Source organism: Camelina sativa, chromosome 9, assembly GCF_000633955.1.
Source record: "Camelina sativa cultivar DH55 chromosome 9, Cs, whole genome shotgun sequence".
Taxonomy (NCBI): Eukaryota; Viridiplantae; Streptophyta; class Magnoliopsida; order Brassicales; family Brassicaceae; genus Camelina; species Camelina sativa.
The window spans coordinates 11625669-11640755 of NC_025693.1; positions in this window are offsets into that span (position 1 = coordinate 11625669).

Here is a 15087-nt window from a genome sequence, read left to right on the forward strand (position 1 = left end):
GATTGTGCAAGGCAGATAGAATGGCCCTGGATCCTTAAGCTTAATTGGGATGATCACTCCTCCAAGGTCCTCAAGATCCTTCTCATCTTGAGCTTGATCCTTCTTCTTTGACAAATCAAGCAAAAAAATTTTATACAGAGGATATGGTTCATACTGTTCCAAGGCAGGTCCTCTCTCCTCTTCTTGGTAAGCAATGATGATCTCTTGTATGGCCATCACTTCCTCTTGTTTCTCAACCACAACTTCTTCCTTCAAATCTTTCTCATCCTCTTGTTGCTTAGCCAACATCTCCTTTTTCTCAATGATTTCCCTTAATTCCTTAATCTTATGTGCTTTGAAACGACCTGGGAATGGTAGAGGTAGTTTGTAAGCAGGAGGAATGTACTTAGCAAGTTTAACAGCTCCTGATCCTTCAGCTCGATCGACCACTCGATCAGGAATTCGGTCGAGTGCTTACTCGAGTACCTGGTCGAGTGCAATGGCGGGTTCAGATTTCTTTGCACAAACTTCACTCAAAGCTTCAATAACTGACCAATCCTCCCCATCTTGAATATCACTGTCCCAAGTGACTTCTTCATCAGATATATGGATGGCTTTTGCAGTGAACTCTCTTGGATTTTGAACAGCTTTTCCAGGGAGTTGGTTGGGTTTAGGAGCAGAAGTAGAGGCAATGTTGCTCTCCATATACTTCACTCTAGAGTTTAGGCCTTCAAACTTCATGTTCAGGTCATTATACTGGGATGTGAGCCTTTGATNCTGTTGGCTTGGATCATGGAGAACAATCCACTCTTGATCTCAAAGTTGTTGTTTGGTACTGTGGGAGGCACAATGCCAGCTCTCTGGTNCGTAAACTGTTTGGCTTCCTCAATCTTTCCTTGTGTTAGCCCACTCAACAACTGTTGCATCATAGCTCTTAAGTCTTGTTCTTGGCCTTGGTTAGTCTGAAACTCTGGTGGGGGATACAACTGAGGTTGGAACACTTGATGTTGTTGTTTGGGGACATAAATGTATTGCTGTTGAGGCTGTTGAGGTGGATACACTTGGTCTTGTGGATTAGNACCCCTTGGACCTTGTGTGCATCAACAAACTGATGTACTGACTCGAACAGGTGCACGGTCGAGCGCAGGCTCGAGTAAGTGGTCGAGTCGGCTGGGAACTGGTGTCTATTTAGACACGCTGTCTGACTCGATCAAGTGCTCGATCACTACTCGGTCGGGTGGTGCTCGAGTGGGTGGTCGAGTGGTACCTGAAACTCAAGACAGACAAGCAAAAGAAGATTCGAGTTCAGCAACTTCACAAGTGTATAAACGAACTTAATCTTAGACTAATAATGATCCTAAATGTCACAGAAACACTCTCAAATGGGCAACAGCGCCAAATTGAAACAAGCCTTTTTTGTGGGTGTGATATGGATTGATGGATGTATGCAATGATGAGATATGAAATGAATGAATGGTAAGGTGTTTCAATTCCCCTTATGCAGTTGCAGTATAAGAGGTGTCAATCCAATCTGAGAGCTGTGAACAATCAAGATGTGTATATGAGCCTAAGTTAAGCCAAATATGCAAAGGATGTTTGTCACTAACAATCCTATTAATGAAATGTAAAGAACAAAAAGTAAAGCTACTAGAACTAGATACTAAATGTAAATGGAACAGAATGATTATGACTAATATGAAGCTAGAACAGAAATAGAAACTATGCTAATGAACTAATGCAAGACAATAATGAACAGGACAATAAGAGAATGCAACAGAAATGCAACTGGAATAAAACAAGAGATAAGACAGAACAACTACAAATCATAAACCAAAGTTCTGGGGATGAACTCGAGCAAGCACTCGATCGAGTGTAGATCGAGTGCAGGGTCGAGCTGGATAAATCCGTGAGACAGAGCAATACAAGAAAAACAGAGCAATACGCAAACGAATCAAACAATGATCAAACAGCAGGATTAAGACTTAAAAATCAATAAACAAGGAAGGCCTTGAGGAGGGATTCATGGGCTGGACTAATGAATGAGGTCATCTAACTTGGTCAACAAATCTCAAGCAAACTTTGAGCTAATCTCTAGACATATATTTCTAAGACAAGTTTAATCCACTCTCATGGCAAGAAACAATCAAACCTATGCATCTCTAGACTTGTTCTCACAAAGTAAAGAATCTACACAAGCAGGCATTAAGCAATATGTCTCATACCAAACAAGACCTCTAATCTCTTAGCAAGCCTAATGGTAAGCTCTAGATCTAGCCTTATCTATGCTTCTTAAACATTGGTGTGATGCTAAGATGCTTGAAATCAAACCCTACCCTCTCAGTTATAGGATCAACATTAAGAACATCTAGCCTAGAAGAGATTCTACCACAATCAAGCTTGACCAAAGCAAACAAACCTCAAACACAGCCCAGCCTAACCCATCCTCAAGATCCTAAGCCACTACTCACAAGAACACATGATGAACATCAAAGTCATAAACCCATAAAATACTGAAACTTGCATCAAATGAAAGATAAAACAAAGATCTACAACATTCAAGAAGGAATCAAACACGAATTCTTAATATCTTGAAAGTTATGAAACCAACAAAAATCCAAGAATCTTATGTTTTTTCTCTTAAAGGAGTACAAGATCTAAGAAAAATAAAAGTGCAAAAGGAATAATTCCCAAAAGGGTAAAAACTAGATTTATGACTATTCTAAAAAGCTGGACTCTTTGGTGGCTGCAGGTACAAGGCTTTATATAGGAGAGAGGGTGGAAGCCCTAAAAATACTAAAAGACAAAATAGTCAACGGCTCGGTCAACTCGACCCTGTGCTCGGTCGAGTGGCTGGTCGAGTTGACTTCTCTCATGCAGCTTCCACTCGGTCGAGTCCCTCTCTGCACACGGTCGAGTATCTGGTCGAGTGGGCGGTCGAGTGGGACTCTGGACCTTGGTTCTTCAGCCTTAACTCTCTTGGTTTCCCTTCATGATCGCCTCACTTCTCCTCAGCATTGCTTCCATGCTCCTTAAGCTCTAAAATTACCTGATTATGTATGAAAATATGCTAATGCAATGCAACTATACTCTAATGCATGATTGGTCCTAAAGCTATGCAATAATGGTAATAATGGATAGCAAAAAATGCAAAAAGATGTGAATTTACTAAGGGAAAACATGGTAAAATATATGAACATCAATAAGTTAATGGTTCATTCGTGTTTTGTAGTCCGAGTCTTAGATAAACAAACTAATACTAAACTTTCCTAGATAGATTTATCATCGATCCCCTGTGATTTTCCTTGATGCCCAACACTTGTTTTAGTTATTTTATTTGCTTTTATTTACGTTATTGCTTACACACGGCATTGATGCCTTACATGTCTTATGACAGATTCTCTAAACCACAACTCTCTATCTGTGGGATCGATCCTTAAATACTTCAACCGATTAATTGTGCACTTGCAGTAGTCGTGTGATCTTTTTAAGGTAAAAGATTTTGAAGCAAAATATCACACACATCAATGTCGTTCGGTTTGACGAAGGCGCCAACAGCGTTTATGAGGTTGATGAACAGCGTGAGTGTACTGGAATGAGAAAGTGAAGTATTCCTTGGGCGAAAAATAGTCAACTTTCAGGAGTTTCTGGACGTGTCTTCCATCATTTTCATCGATGATATCCTGGTATATTCTAAGAGTCTTGTGGAGCATGCAGTGCATCTAAGAGCAGTTCTGGAGAAGCTTAGGGAGCAGAAGTTGTTTGCTAAGCTGAGTAAGTGCAGTTTCTGGCAGCGGGACATGGGGTTCTTGGGTCATATCGTTTGACCAGAGGGAGTTTCAGTGGATCCAGAGAAGATTCAGACCATCAGGGAGTGGTCAAGGCCGCAGAGTGCCACTGAGATCAGGAGTTTCCTAGGGTTGGAAGGTTACTATAGGAGATTGGTTCTGGGTTTTGCGAGTATGGCACAGCCGATGGCCAAGCTTACAAGGAAGGAGGTTCCATTTGTGTGGTAACCGGAGTGTGAGGCGAGTTTTGCAAGCCTCAAGCAGATGCTGACTACCACACTGGTGTTAGCACTGCCAGAGCAGAACGCGCCTTACGTTGTGTACACAGATGCTTTTGGAGTCGGGCTTGGAAGTGTGCTGATGCAGCAAGGGAAGGTTATAGCCTATGCTTCGTGGCAGTTATTGAAGCATGAGGCCAACCACCCTACCCACAAATTGGAGATGGCAGCGGTGGTTTTTGCCTTGAAGATATGGAGGTCCTACCCTATCCTATATTTAAAATACAATTTTAGATAAAGAAACATATATTAATCTTCCTTTTTTTTTTAGGTCAACATATTACTCTTGCCTATTCCAAATTGAAAAAAGAGAAAGTAGGAGAAATTTTTGGTTTAAAAAAATAAAGAAAATTTACCTTCCCATTAAAAGAGTTTTACCAATAGAACAAAGTTGAAACAAATATTTTTAAATAAATTATTTTGTTAGATGAAATATGTTTACATAGAAGTGAGTATTTTACATTTTTAGAATTAATAATTTACTGTATATTTTCTTTAATCTTTTTTTTGTAAAATTAATAACTTAAGATTAAAAATATGTAAATAATGTTATAATTTCTAATTATATGAACTATATATATTCTCCTTAATAATTATTTTTAAAAACTGTTTGATTTTTATAATTTTTATTATCTTTTTATATTATTAAAACAATGTCATAATCTTAAATCTCCTATATAACATTAACTTTTACACATATCAAAATCTCTGATTGATAATTTGACACGTGTTACGATCTAGCTAATGACTAGCTTTCAAAACACAACTTTATATAATAAGATAACAATTAAAAATTATTTTAAAATATTTTTTTAAAAAAATATTATTAAATTAGAAAAGTCTCTCTGTAACTTAATAATTATTGATTTATATATAAACTAGGTTATTAACCTGCGCTATGCACGAGTATGGTTGTATGAATTGTCTTATAAAAAAATTAGATTTGAAAATCATTTAAACAGCTATATATTCACATATAATATGCAAAATTATTATAACGTATTTGTTTTCATTTTTTTACACAAGAGTCCTTTTATTTTATTTAAATCATCATTTATTTTGTTCTTAAAGAAATAAAAAAGAAATTAAAAAAATTATATAAAATTATTTAAAATATAATTATATATATAGTGGTGTTAATGTACATTTAATAAAGAGAAAAATGATATTTTCAAATTTTCAAAACCAATTTTAAGGATTTTTTGAGTAATAACTCTTTTCCAATATCTCCTTTCAAATATGCTCCCTCCTAAACTTTTTTTTTTCAAAATTACAGTGTAAAACTTTGTAACTATCTTATAAAACCTTACAAAATCTCACATACATATTATCTTATCATCTTCCTACCATTTATTTATGTTTTTGAGTTTTCAAATTATTTTTCAATTCTGTAATTGTTATTTTATTTTTTCACTCTTAAATGATATTCTTCTATATTTATGTTAGTTTAGTACAATCTGAATAATTGTTATACTTTACAACAATAACAAAGTGGATTCATCTAATACTTCAAATTTCACATTCGGTCCAGCCACGAAAAAGCTTCAGCTCAATCGGATATCCTTACGACTTCCAAAAGATGCCCTCAATAACCCATCTCAGAACTATTCATGTTCCTTATCATAAATTGTACCACTTTCCAGCAGTTATGGCCAGGGAGTAATATACACAAATCTTTGAGTTTAATTCCTATTGAAGCTTTGTCAGTTTCTATGGACTCTTGGCTTGTTGGATATCAAGACGGTATCTTTATGTTATCGGAATGACGTCAGACCCGGCGTTGGCAAGCCCCAAAAGTTGGCTCCTCCACTCAGCCTTTATCTCCATCTTCCTTTCACTTTCTTTCTCTTCTTCCCCTTTCTTTCCCATATCAGACTTGTCTTAGCTCCTCCACCACCATCAAACTTCCCATAACCACACAGCATGAGTCTCTAGACCCACCATTGTTACTATACACATTTTTAAACTTTTTTAGAGTTAAATATTAATGATACTTACACCCTCTATAGAGTCTAAACATTTATAATGTTTTAAACTTTCTATGAATTTTAAATATTGATAATATTTTTGAACATTCTATAAAGTTTAAATATTAATAATATTTGAACCTTTTAAAAGTTTCAATATTTATAATATTTTAAACTTTTTAGAAGCTAAAAACTTTTAAAATTTAAAATATTATAATATTTGAAACCTTTTAAAAGTTTTAATTTTCTGAAATAAAAAAGCGGTTTAAACCTAATAAATCTTTTAAATTTCGGACACCTGATATATCAAGCTAAGTTTTGGAATTTTTTTAGTAATAACTCATTCCCAATATCTGCTTTCAAATATGCTCCCTCCTAAACTTTTTTTTTTCAAACTTACAGTGTAATACTTTGTAACTATCTTATAAAACCTTACAAAATCTCACATACAAATTATCTTATCATCTTCCTACCATTTATTTATGATTTTAAGTTTTCAAATTATTTTTCAATTCTGTAATTGTTATTTTAATTTTTCACTCTTAAATGATATTCTATATTTATGTTAGTTTAGTATAATATGAGTAATTGTTATAGTTTACAACAATAACAAAGTGGATTCATCTAATACTTCAAATTTCACATTCAGTCCAGCCACGAAAAAGCTTCAGCTCGATCGGATATCCTTACGACTTCCAAAAGATGCCCTCAATAACCCATCTCAGAACTATTCATGTTCCTTATCATTAATTGTACCACTTTCCAGCAGTTATTTGGCCAGCAAGTAACATACACAAATCTTTGAGTTTAATTCCTATTGAAGATTTGTCAGTTTCTATGGACTCTTGGCTTGTTGGATATCAAGTCGGTATCTTTACCTTATCGGAATGACGTCAGACCCGGCGTCGGCGAGCCCCAAAAGTTGACTCCTCCACTCAGCCTTTATCTCCATCTTCCTTTCACTTTCTTTCTCTTCTTCTCCTTTTTTTCCCAGATCAGACCTGTCTTAGCTCCTCCACCACCATCAAAACTTCCCATAACCACACGACATAAGTCTCTAGACCCACCATGGTTATTATACACATTTTTAAACTTTTTTAGAATGATACTTAAACCTGAAACGACCCGACCTTTTTTTTGTTTTTTAATAAATAAATAAATAAATAAATAATAATAATAGTAAATAAACTACAACTAGTGGTCCCATATCCACTAGCCACCTAACCACAATCACAATCAACAGCGGAAATAACCAACACCAATATCCAATAAATAACCAATAATAATCCAATGATTATAACATAAGCAATAACCAAATATCAAACAACAGGAATCATAGAACCAGCAACCTAACAATGTTTCTAATGACCCAACTCTAGCAACCTAGCAATGCCAGACAACAACCAATCGAGTCTCTAAAACATCCTCCTCTTCATTGCCTTGATTCCATGATCACACTTTTCCTTTACCTGCACCACAAACACAAATTGCAATGCATGAGTATTTTATAAACACTCTGGAAGGCAATCCTCCCATCTATTGGGCTATACACACAAGCAATAGAGACATCTCTAACCATCAACCAACAATCAGCAATCAACAATAACAAACTAGGACTCTGCATCGACCGACACCAACATGCATCGACTGACACCATATGGGATGCATCGACCAACACAAGGTTGCATCGACCGATGATAGATGCACTTGCATCGATAAACACTCGCACTGCATCGACCAACGCATGCTCGAAATAACACAAAACTCCTAGGTTTTACGTGCCGTCCTCGCACTTGCATCGACCGACGCACAAAGTGCATCGACCAATGCAATGCCGAGCATTGTGTTTCCCCGAAGCTTCTCGTCGGATCTTCGTTCCTAAAACCACAAAACTCGATCCCAAGCTACAAGAAAGCTTCCTAGCGTCCCAAATAACAATCTAACAAGCCTAACAACATATAACAAGCAAATCAGAGAGATCTCTAGCTTAGATAAGCCATGGTCATGCACTTACCTTTGCCAAGAAGATTTTGAACCTTAAAACAATGCTCCTAGGAAGCTCCTACAACGATCCCAGCTACAGATCTCTACAGGAACAGCCTCAAATCACCTAAAATCCTCAAGAACACTCAAGAACCTTTTCTCTCTTTTGGTTTCTCTCAAAAAAGGCCAAACTCGCCAAAAGAGACAAAACACGAGTTTAAGGGTTTTTCCTAAACCCAAAACGCAGCGTTTAACTTAAAACTCGACCGAGAAAACCAAACCTGCATAGACCGATGCACCTATTGCATCGACTGATGCACCCTAAACCGGGAATTCGGTTCGTGAATGTCAATTCTCTCCCACCAACATAGATTCGTCCTTGAATCTCGAACAACCATCAGCGAGGGACTCCCGTGCAACCGTCTCCACGGCCCGCACTCCTCCGACCGATCTACGAAAAGTCACCTTTAGGCGATAGACTCATGCTCCAGGCATTATTTGCTCTGTACTTTTGGACTTTCCTTTACTCATAGGCCTAAACCTTGAGTTTTTATTGGCTCCTCATCAGGGCTAAGCCTGCATGCCATAATGTTGGCTCCTCATCGGGCCTAAGCCCGCATGCCATATATAAAAGGAAGTCTATACTCGTCTCTCGGGTTGCCACCCTACAGCACGCCGCCGAATCATCATCCGAAGTCGATATACCAACCATACTCCCATGCCACAAACTCTTAGAATATGGCAGTACTATGAGAACCAAAGTCCCCCAAGAGTCGCGAGAAAACAATTCTGAACACATCTGAGTCCTATCCCTATCCAGGTTTCCTTCCTGTGGCTCGCGTAAAACATCATAATGTCCTACCAACCACATATTCCCTCATTGGAATACCTCATGACCACACAAGGATCATCTCAATGCCACAAGGGCCGCCACAAGGGCCGCCACAAGGGCCACCACAAGGGCCGCCACAAGGGCCGCCACAAGGGCCGCCACAAGGGCCGCCACAAGGGCCGCCACAAGGGCCGCCACAAGGGCCGCCACAAGGGCCGCCACAAGGGCCGCCACAAGGGCCGCCACAAGGGCCGCCACAAGGGCCGCCACAAGGGCCGCCACAAGGGCCGCCACAAGGGCCGCCACAAGGGCCGCCACAAGGGCCGCCACAAGGGCCGCCACAAGGGCCGCCACAAGGGCCGCCACAAGGGCCGCCACAAGGGCCGCCACAAGGGCCGCCACAAGGGCCGCCACAAGGGCCGCCACAAGGGCCGCCACAAGGGCCGCCACAAGGGCCGCCACAAGGGCCGCCACAAGGGCCGCCACAAGGGCCGCCACAAGGGCCGCCACAAGGGCCGCCACAAGGGCCGCCACAAGGGCCGCCACAAGGGCCGCCACAAGGGCCGCCACAAGGGCCGCCACAAGGGCCGCCACAAGGGCCGCCACAAGGGCCGCCACAAGGGCCGCCACAAGGGCCGCCACAAGGGCCGCCACAAGGGCCGCCACAAGGGCCGCCACAAGGGCCGCCACAAGGGCCGCCACAAGGGCCGCCACAAAGGCCAAACAAATGTCCTAAACAGGACCGCCACCAAGGCCAAACAAATGTCCTAAACAGGACCGCCACCAAGGCCAAACAAATGTCCTAATAAGGACCGCCACCAAGGCCACTCGTCCCGAAGAACCGTCACAAAGACCACTTGTCCCGAAGGACCGTCACAAAGACCACACTGGCTAAACAGCCCGCCACAAAGGCCACATCTGGCTAAACAGCCCGCCACAAAGGCCAAACATCTGGCTAAACAGCCCGCCACAAAGGCCACACATCTGGCTAAATAGCCCGCCACAAAGGCCACACATCTGGCTAAACAGCCCGCCACAAAGGCCACACAATGTCTCAAAAGACTGCCACACACGGCACAATGACTCAAAAGTCCACCACTAAGGCCACACAAGCCCCTCCAAGGCTCTCCACCACTAAAATGGATAAATTCTAACTCACATAAAACTTTCCATTTTTAGCACTTTCCACTTTTGGAAATTTTCCACTTTTGGAAACTTCTATTTCAGGAAACTTCCTCAAAAACCCTGCCTCACGGAAACTTTGTATCCCGAGCACCACCTCATCTTGTNCTCTCCTGAGCCAACCACACCTTACTCAGAAGATCTGCTCTATCAACCGCCTCCTAACCCAACGGTTCCTGAGAAACAGCACACAACCTCAAAGCATTGATCTCTCCTACCAGAGACTTCATCTCCCGCTCTTGAGCCGAAGCTACCCTCTTCCGACTCAGAGCATCTGCAACCGTGTTAGNCAAGATGTTAGGCTGAAGATCTTCAGGAATCTTAGCCAACAACCGATCATCCTCACGGAGACACTTCCGCAACATAGAAATATGGAAAACCTTGTGGAACGCACGCATAACCTCAGACAACTCCAGCCTATATGCTACCGGCCCCACCCGCTCAATCACTCTGAACGGACCCATAAACCTCGGACTCAACTTAGTCTCTGTCAATGACCTGTTCGGACCCCACAACATGGCCATCTTGAGGTACACTCTGTCTCCTACGTGAAACTCAAGATCTCTCCTCCTCCTATCGGCATAACTCCTCTATCGATCTTGAGCTTCCTTCATGTTCAACTTGAGCACCCGAATCTTCTCTGAGGTCTCATGTACAAAATCCGCCACGAACATGCTCCTCTCCCCCACCTGTGTCCAGCATAACGGTGTACGGCATAGCCTCCCATACAAAGCCTCATAAGGAGCCATCTTAATACTCGCCTGATAAATGTTGTTGTAAGCAAACTCTACCAGGTTCTGGTGATCTGCCCAGTGGCCACCCTAATCCAACATACACATCCTCAGCAAATCCTCCAGCGTATGGATCGTCATCTCTGACTGTCCATCGGTCTGGGGATGATAAGCTGTACTCATATGCACCTTAGTACCCATCTCTGCCTGAAATGCCTTCTAGAACACCGAATTGAACTTAGAATCCCTGTCAGACACAATGCTCGTTGGCACCCCATGCAATCTGACTATCTCCCTCACATACTTCTTAGCCAAGACCGCTGCTCCGTTAGTCTTCTTAATGGCCAGAAAATGTGTTGACTTAGTCAACCGGTCCACAATGACCCAAATAGCATCAAAAGTCCGAGACACTGGCAATCCTACCATGAAATCCATCATGATCATATCCCACTTCCACTCAGGAATGGGTACTCTTCAGTAACCGGCCAGGAACCTGATGCTCAGCCTTCACTAGCTGACACACATCGCACCTCGCGACCCAACTAACTACATCCTTCTTCATCCCGACCCAGTGATAGTACTTCTTGAGATCACGGTACATCTTAGTCGCTCCTGGATGAATAGAAAACTTGCTCGCATAAGCCTCTCTCAGGATCTCCTGCCTCAACTCCTCATCCTTGGGCACACAAACCCGACCGTGCACCAAGATAGTACCATTTTCTGAGACCTGATACTCTGAATCAACATCCTTTGAGGCATTCACCAGCCCCAAATCACTCTCCTGAGCCAACCACACCTTACTCAGAAGATCTGCTCTATCAACCGCCTCCTAACCCAACGGTTCCTGAGAAACAGCACACAACCTCAAAGCATTGATCTCTCCTACCAGAGACTTCATCTCCCGCTCTTGAGCCGAAGCTACCCTCTTCCGACTCAGAGCATCTGCAACCGTGTTAGCCTTACCAGGGTGATAGGCTATCTCCAAATCATAATCTGCCACCAGCTCCATCCACCGTCTCTGCCTCAAGTTCAGCTTGGGCTGAGTGAATATATACTTCAGGCTCTTATGATCTGTAAACATCTGTACCTTTGCACCATACAGATAAGATCTCCAAATCTTCAGGGCAAAAACTACAACAGCCATCTCCAAATCATGAGTAGGATAGTTGCCCTCATGCTTCCGCAACTGCCGCGAAGCTTAGGCAATCACCTTCCCATGCTGCATCAACACACACCCCAAACCAACTCTGGATGCATCTGTATAAACCACATAGGGTTCTCCCTGCTCCGGCAATGCCAATACTGGCATAGTAGTCAGCATCTCTTTCATGCTTGCAAAGCCTTCTTCGCACTCCTGTGACCAAACAAAAGGAACATCCTTCCCTGTCAACCTAGTCATCGGACGTGCCTTGCTTGCAAAGCCCTGAACAAAACTCATGTAATAACCTGCCAAACCAAAGAAACTCCTGATCTCTGTGGCATTCTGCGGTCGAGGCCAATTCCTAATAGACTGAATCTTCTCTGGATCTATAGAAACTCCCTCTGCAAAAACAATGTGACCCAGAAAACTCATCTCCCGATGCCAAAAACTGCACTTGCTCAACTTAGAAATCAACTTCTGTTCCTACGGATTTTCTAGAACTGCTCTTATATGCACTGCATGCTCCCCAAGACTCTTGGAATAAACCAGGGTATCGTCGATAAAAATGATGACAGCCAAGTCTAGAAAACTCCTGAAACACGATGTTCATCAATCTCATAAACACTGCTTGTGCGTTAGTCAACCCGAACGACATCGCCACCAACTCATAAACTTGTACCTCGTCCTTCTTCTTGACGAACAACACCGATGCTCCCCACAGTGAAGTGATAAGACAAATGAATCCCTTTCTCAACAAATCCTCTGGTACGTCCTCAGCTCTACTAGACTAATAATCAAGTATGCCAACATCAACTCACCACCACCTGAATATTACCAATCAAAAAAAATCCTTGAGAACTGATCACCTCATCTGTGACCACTCTTCAGGTCATCCATTAAGCATTTCGCCTCTCCGTCATTTCACATTCCCTTTCTGAAAATAGTCAAATCTTAACTATTCATAGAACTTTCTATTTATGGAAACTTTCCTTTTCTGGACTTTTATGTTATTCCTTTGCAGCGACACTTTCCTAAATAGCAAAACTCTAACTCCCTAAACACTTTCCATATTTAGAATCACATAATCCCTTAACCTATTCCATATTAAGATTTCATAAGAACTAATCATCTTATTAAAGCTTCTCCAACAACATTGTCACTAAATCACCAATACGGTCATCTCGGTCTGAGCAAAACTTGTCACACACTCACAACACCCGCTGGACCTCCAGCCACACCAGTAAGCACATCGGCCACACAACTAAAATCCAAGATTAAACAACCATCAACTCTCGAGGTCCACATTCCATCGTCATGTTTATACTCGCGTCCTAGGTATTGCTTGCTCCAAACTCCTCCACCCTTAGGTCGCAACCTTGGGCCCATACCGTTCTCACTCTCAGACTAACAACCCAAACACCTTTAACCACTGCTCTTCCAAGAACAGAGGCTCACAAGCATAGAAACAAATCAAAACCACACAAAGAAACATAACATACCATGGAAGAAGATGTTCTAGGACTTCATGCCACACACAATTGACTAACTCACATAATCAATCAAGCAAATCCCAAACATCTACAGCACAAAGCCTAGTGAACCCAAACCTAGAACCGTAAGGGCTCTGATACCAAACTGAAACGACCCGACCTTTTTTAATAAATAAATAAATAATAAATAATAAATAATAATAGTAAATAAACTACAATTAGTGGTCCCATATCCACTAGCCACCTAACCACAATCACAATCAACAGCGGAAATAACCAACACTAATATCCAATAAATAACCAATAATAATCCAATAATTATAACATAAGCAATAACCAAATATCAAACAACAGGAATCATAAAACCAGCAACCTAACAATGTTTCTAATGACCCAACTCTAGCAACCTAGCCAAGCCAGACAACAACCCATCGAATCCCTAGAACATCCTCCTCTTCATTGCCTTGATTCCACGATCACACTTTGCCTTTACCTGCACCACAAACACAAATTGCAATGTATGAGTATTTTATACACTCAGTAAGGCAATCCTCCCATCTAGTGGGCTATACACACAAGCAATAGAGACATCTCTAACCATCAACCAACAATCAGCAATCAACAATAACAAACTAGGACTCTGCATCGACCGACACCAACATGCATCGACCGACACCAGATGGGGATGCATCGACCATGTAGTGACCCTCACCAAGGGATAAAGTTTTGACGTCCATTCAAGTCCAAAAGACCGGGAAAAGGAAGGCAGAAAGAAGAGCTGGAAGTTTGGTGAAGGAAAGTCCGAGAAAAGTGTAACGGACCAGGAGTTGTCCGAGTTGTCCGGGACGTACCGCATGTACCGTCCGGGACGCATTACCCGGCAATCGCCGAGAGATGCCGAGAGTACCGAGTACCCGAGGGAAGCTGCGGATGGATGCCGATAGTTGCCGAGAGAGCAGCCGAGGACCGGCGATGGTCAACCGAGAGCAGAAAAAGTCTTCCCCACCAAGAATCACTTAAGGAAGTTAAGTGGATTAATATTTTAAGCAAGAAGGCTTAGTGGAGTTAAGTGGGTGAATATTTTATTCAAGGAGGCTTAGTGGGTTTTTAGTGGAGGATTAAAGAATTCAAGGAAGCTTAAGTGGAATTCAAGGTGTTGAATCAAGGAGCTTCCAAGTGTTGAAGTCCCTCTAATAGGGAGAGTGCATGCGACTCCCATTGGCTGTCTCCACCGCCCACTTGTTCTATAAATAAGCTCTCATTCCTCTCATTTTCGCTCAAGGAAAGAAGAGGTAAGTTAAGAGAAATTGAGAGAGAAAGAGTGAGTGTTTGCGAGAGAAAGAAGAAGGTGTTTGCGAGAAGAGGAAGAAATTGCAAGAGAAGACTATCGACCAAGACCATCAACGTTAGATCGATAAGGAAATCGATTCTAACCGAAGGAGAGATCCGAGTAGCAGCGAGAAGAGCTTCATCAAAGGAGATCATTCGTCGACGGTTTACTGTGAGTTCAGGCACATATTTGCATCGGCTTAATTGGAGAGTTAAAAAACATCCATCTAGTGCGCGGTTTTGCATGTTGCATGTAGATGCATTTTCTTGAAGTTCTTTTATGTTTTCTTGTTTAAATGCATGCATGGTGAGGTTGTGCCAGTTACTAGGTCAAAATGATCTAGTAACAGAAGGCGATATTTGGTTGAGTTATTGGTAAGAATATGGGTT